This window comes from Lytechinus variegatus, chromosome 9 (genome assembly GCF_018143015.1).
Source record: "Lytechinus variegatus isolate NC3 chromosome 9, Lvar_3.0, whole genome shotgun sequence".
NCBI classification, from domain to species: Eukaryota; Metazoa; Echinodermata; class Echinoidea; order Temnopleuroida; family Toxopneustidae; genus Lytechinus; species Lytechinus variegatus.
This window is the reverse complement of record NC_054748.1, coordinates 36927320-36932690: the sequence shown is the minus strand read 5'-3', so window position 1 is coordinate 36932690 and position 5371 is coordinate 36927320. Positions and strand designations below refer to the sequence as shown.

At 32.9% G+C, this 5371-nt stretch overlaps 1 long non-coding RNA gene across 1 annotated transcript; it reads left to right on the top strand.

The window, feature by feature from the left end:
- The first annotated feature begins 817 nt into the window (after nucleotides 1-817).
- LOC121422042 lies at nucleotides 818-3055 on the top strand. The gene is made up of 3 exons (XR_005971058.1): nucleotides 818-856; nucleotides 2271-2395; nucleotides 2878-3055. It is a non-coding gene; the product is annotated as an uncharacterized LOC121422042 (long non-coding RNA).
- The last annotated feature ends 2316 nt before the right edge of the window (nucleotides 3056-5371 follow it).

Here is a 5371-nt window from a genome sequence, read left to right as displayed (position 1 = left end):
GATAAAAAGTATTCATTATAATCGATCCAGCATAAGAATTGAATCGATCTAATAAATTTATTTTATATGTGTAAAGAATTTATGATGCTTTGGCACTTGACAAAGATAATAAAAGGGCTTAAGATATTTTTATTTACCCAGATTATTGCAAACATTAACAATCAAACAGAAAAAAATAGATAGAGCCTGAGGAATAAAAATGATATTCAGAGGATATTCAAGTTCTTAAACTTTGTTCAAAATATTATAAAATTGTTATATATTATATCTTAAATTTCTCCTCATAATTTGGTGGGAAGACATTAAATACTTAATTAAAGTAGTAATTTTGACAGATTTACCTCCTGCATGAGTAGTAAATCAAAGATCGGACAGTACATAGACCGCGTAATGAAACGCTCACAGAGATACGATCTTACGTATACGTAAGCTCCCGAAGGGAGCTAGAGAGGCAACTCTTTTCGCGCGTTTTTTATTTTCCATAGGTTTTGTACATAACAAAAATGGCTGCCATTTGTCCAATTTGAAGGTTGATTTTGGAAGGTCAATGTTTAATTCATGAGTAATGACGTCAAAATACGCTCAATGCACTTGTATGATTGGATAAAACGCTAATGTTTTATTCATGCCTCATGCATTAAACATTTTTTCCGTCCCACAATTCCCTACGATATCTGTGCGAAGTGTCGTTCTTTTGGATTCTGCGAAATTCAACTTTTTGAAATACAATAGCAAGTCTAATTATCTGTTTTTAGAATTGATGTTTGAAATCATGATTTCTGAGTGAACTTCAAAGGAGCAGAAAATCTTGGAGGAAACATTAATATCAATCTAATGACATTCCATAGGAATAAAAGTAAGTTAAGTTCAATTCCTTACTTTGATCTTAGTTGAAATTGTAATGTGTTTGCTGGGGTTCGGCGTCGCATGCATGGCTTTATGTGCAGTTTACAACGCAAACCACAATTTCCATATTTCCATTTCTTTTTCCTGTCTGATCCTAAATAAGTCTGAAATCTGACTGACGTATTTCCTCAGAAAATAACATAGTTTTTCGTAGAACTAAGTTGGTTAATTGGGATGCTTCAGGTCCGCCCTTATTGAATCTGTATTTCAGTTCTTATTGTCAAATATCAGGGGTAGATGTGGACTTGTTTACGGCAAAGCTGCATCAAAATTATGCCAAATACCGTATATAGCCAGAGCGGGACTTTGATATCGCCGGTGCCAGCCGGCTGCGAAATTGCCGATGTAGGCTAGGTCATTAGGTGTTGGAAATTAATTGTCAAACAAGCTTGAGTTGAAATTTGAAGTTATAGGCCATGGGCCTAGTACTGATTTTTCGACACCGCTATTTCAATATAATTATATGCATTTAAAATGAAATGAAATTAAATCTAATAGAACTGAATCTGTTTGGAATGATATTGGTAGATTTTGCCATGCTCATGGAATGATTTGAGACAGATGTTAACGTTTTTCTTTTTTTAAATAAAAGTAAGGCCCTAGGATAGGTCTAACTTAGATATAGATTTTTAAAAATAAAATTCTAGACCTGTCTGGTTTCACTTTTTTTCTACAAAGATTCAAGTTGACTTTATTTTAATTCCTGGCTGGACCATTGGACTTAAATATAATTAGTCTAGCAACGGAGTTTAATGATTTTTTTTTCGGGGGGGGCAACATTTCTTTGTCAGGGTTCAAACTGCTCAATTGTTTTTTGGAAGGGTTGAGAAAATTTATAGTGCCCTATTTTGAATTGTTTAAGTATAAGGCTAAGCAAAGAGAGCAGCTGATCCAATTGATTTATCTTTATTGTCCTCTCTTGGTGTTATGTGTGGTGAAAGGCAAAGGGTCATTTAAACCTGCCAGCAAGTAAGCTAACCCTATTTTAAGATAAATATCAAACTTAAAGAGGAACTCACTTAACGTAGAGATTCAACTCAGATATGTTTATAGACTAGTGCAAAAAATTTAATGATTGTATCGCACTGATGAATGAGCGAGAGCCATATTATCACACAAATGATAATTATCCTACATCTGTCAAAGCTGGCTTGGTGTATATATATATGAAGATTGACAAAAAGACCTCACTATAGTAGGCCACGTATGCTTGAACCATTTAGTTTTTGGTCAAGACCTGCTTTTTTCTAGTTGGGAATTGTGGAAGCTGGAAACTCTGAAAAAAATTTGTTTTAAGAGAGGAATTTTGTTTATCACTTTTGAAATTTTTAACTGTAAAGTATTGTATGTATATTGAATTGCAGATCCAATGGGATCCAGTTCTTAGCAGTCCCAGCCTAGTCAGAAGTACAAAGTCAAATACCATTTGCACATCACCAAGAGGTACAATCTGATGAGTAACAGGATATCTAATCTAAAAGCTTGCCAGGTATGCTTGTTTTCATAAAAATATAAAAAAAAACTATTTTTTCTGAATCATGTTATCCCATAAAGTAAAGCTCCATGATGAGATAATATTCTTTTGGATTCAAATTCACCAGTATTTCCATTATCATCAATGCATACCGTACTTATTGTCCATGTCTCTTAGCTATATTAATCATACATAAAATCACTTTAAAACTCAGTTACTCTGAAGACAGAAATAAAAAAGGACAAAATATTGAGATTAATCTTTCGATATATATTTGAATGGGTTTTCACACTTAATAAAAAAAAAGTTATATGAATAATGATCTATAATAGTGATCTATGATTTTTATCTGGCAACATAAGTTACTAGATAATATTGCATGGAAGAGTAGGGGCTCATAAAAAGTTTAAAACTTCTAAATAAACTGGACTAGATGAGTAAGAATAATTTATATCAGCAGCTCATTTGGTTCCTTTCTCTTTTTGTTTACTATGCAGGTTTCACAAGCTGTTTGAGTATCAGTAGGGCAGATCAAGAAGAAATATGAAGGCCAGGTTCATAAAAAGCAGTTTCTTCATTGCAATTACAGATTTAAAAACTTGAATGAATTTAAATAAATGTGTCAATACATATTGAATGCTGCTTAAACTACACATCTGTTGAAAAAAAGATTAATTGGAGTATAGATATTTAGGTCCATAGGTTTCACACAAGATTAAAATATTTTTCCAAAGGGCACACTTACCCCCCCCCCCCCCTTATTAATGTTCTAATCATCTACATGTAGTACTTATAGTAGTGAAAGCACTTTGAATAATATTAGTAGTTTTAAAGGGATAGGTTGTATTCTGTTAATCTAAACAATGCAGAAAGGGCCTTTACTGAGGTCTGGGCTATGTAACATACATGCCTACAGACATATAAAAGGTGATAAGAAATAATGGATTTTCATTGAAAAAAATTGCATAATAAAAACAATGTGACAGAACAAAGGGCGAAGAAATCACTCTCAGTCCTGGACCCCAATTCATTAAAGGGGAAGTTCACCCTGAAGAAAACTTTGTTGTAAAAATAGCAGAAAAATTAGTAAAAAATATTAGTGAAGGTTTCAGGAAAATCCGTTAAAAAGTAAGAAAGTTATTAGAGTTCAAAGTTTTGGATTTGTGACGTTATAGACGAGCAGCTGCCCCATGTGTTATGTAATATAACATGCATGAATTTCAAATTTTGTATGGTTCCTGATGACTTAATTTTGTTTTCTATTCATGATTGGGTATGAAATGATTTGTCTATTGATACACAAAAGGTAGAGTGAAAACCATTTTCAATTTTCTGAGAAAATGACATTTATTTGATTTTTTACCATTCGCTATGTATGAATGCTGCTCGCATATGACATCACAAATCAAATAATTGAAATTCTAATAACTTTTTAATTATTTGATGAATTTTTCTCAAACTTTAGGAAATATTTTTTATTATTTTTTCTGCTATTTTTACAATAAACTTTTTGTCAGGGTAAACTTCCCCTTTAAGACTAACCACTATTCTAACTTTGAAATTCTGGTAATTACTATGGAAACGTTAAAGCAACAGATCAAAATTGGGGTTCCCATGCTAGTTGCTAGTTACATTTGGGGCCAATTTACCACAATTGAAGTCCTTATGAAACAAGAACCTCTATGTATTGCTGGACATTAAGCTGTTGAATTCATTTTCTGGGGGAAGTGAAAAGTTGCACTATTTTTTTGCGTTTTTAATCTCTTTGTTTTTGTAACACTGTATTGTCGATGTCCCATATAATGAACTAGATTAGCTCTGGAAATAAAAGAATTTGTTGGAAATAGAACACAGCTCTAGCAGCACTTCACAACAATAGACAATAAGCAACTTTGTTACTGATTTTCTAATGTGCAGATTTGGGAAGGCACTCTTTAGAGAAATGTGGCAATGTGCTCCCCTTTTTTTATGAAGTGTCCCCGATTAGATTAGCATGCTATTTCTTGTCAGCAAATGCTGTAAGTGAATAAACGTACTTATTTTTTCATTTTTTTTCTCTAGATTTTACCAAAAAAATACATCCCCTCTCTTGTAATATCCTTGCAATTTCTGTTGCACTCATTATAGGCATTTTGCTGATGTAATTTGATGCTTTGGTGAGAAAAAAGAGAAAAAATATTTTTATCATGTATTCAAAAATTTATTAATTAATAAACATTTTGATTTGAAATATTACTTTCTAATCTTGATATTCGTGATTTAATTAATCCACCAATTTATATTCCGTGAAAGATATGTGATGATGATGTTATTGCTACCAAACTGTGTTGTGATGAAATGGCACTGAAGATTACTTCTATATGACTGGAATATGATGGTGCTACTGATTGATTGATTGATTCTGTATGTCGGGTATCCATGCATGGGTATAATACTAGTACAACAGGTATTTAGTATCAACATAACATGCGTGGCAAGATAGCCCATAAAAGCCATTGCAACATGGCATACTGTGACATTCAGGTGCAGCTGAATTAAAGACATGAATGAGTTTGATTTTAAAAGTGGGATAGAAATTAGAATGAAATGAGAATAATTGTTTGCTCGCATGATTATGTGGAATGTGTGTGTGTGGAAGAAAGAGAGGGGGGGGGGTGGAATCGATAGAGAAATATAGGGGGTGGGCAGGTACAAAATTTTTATTTTATTTGGAAGTGACCTTTAAGATAGCCTTGATGAGAGCAAATACATGGGGGGGGGGAACTGGGCTCTCTTTTGTTCCCATCCCAAACTCAGACTTTAAAAAACAAATCTTCATAAGATTTGCACCAGATTGTTCATTTCAATTTCAAAGTAAAGACAAAATGACCTGATTGCTCTCTTGCTCAGATTTTTCTCATCATTTTAAGTATTTACCCCACCCCCCAAAATAATAAACAAATATTTGTGGCTATTCATGAAGTGTAATGAAAATAATGGGCAGTGATGAAC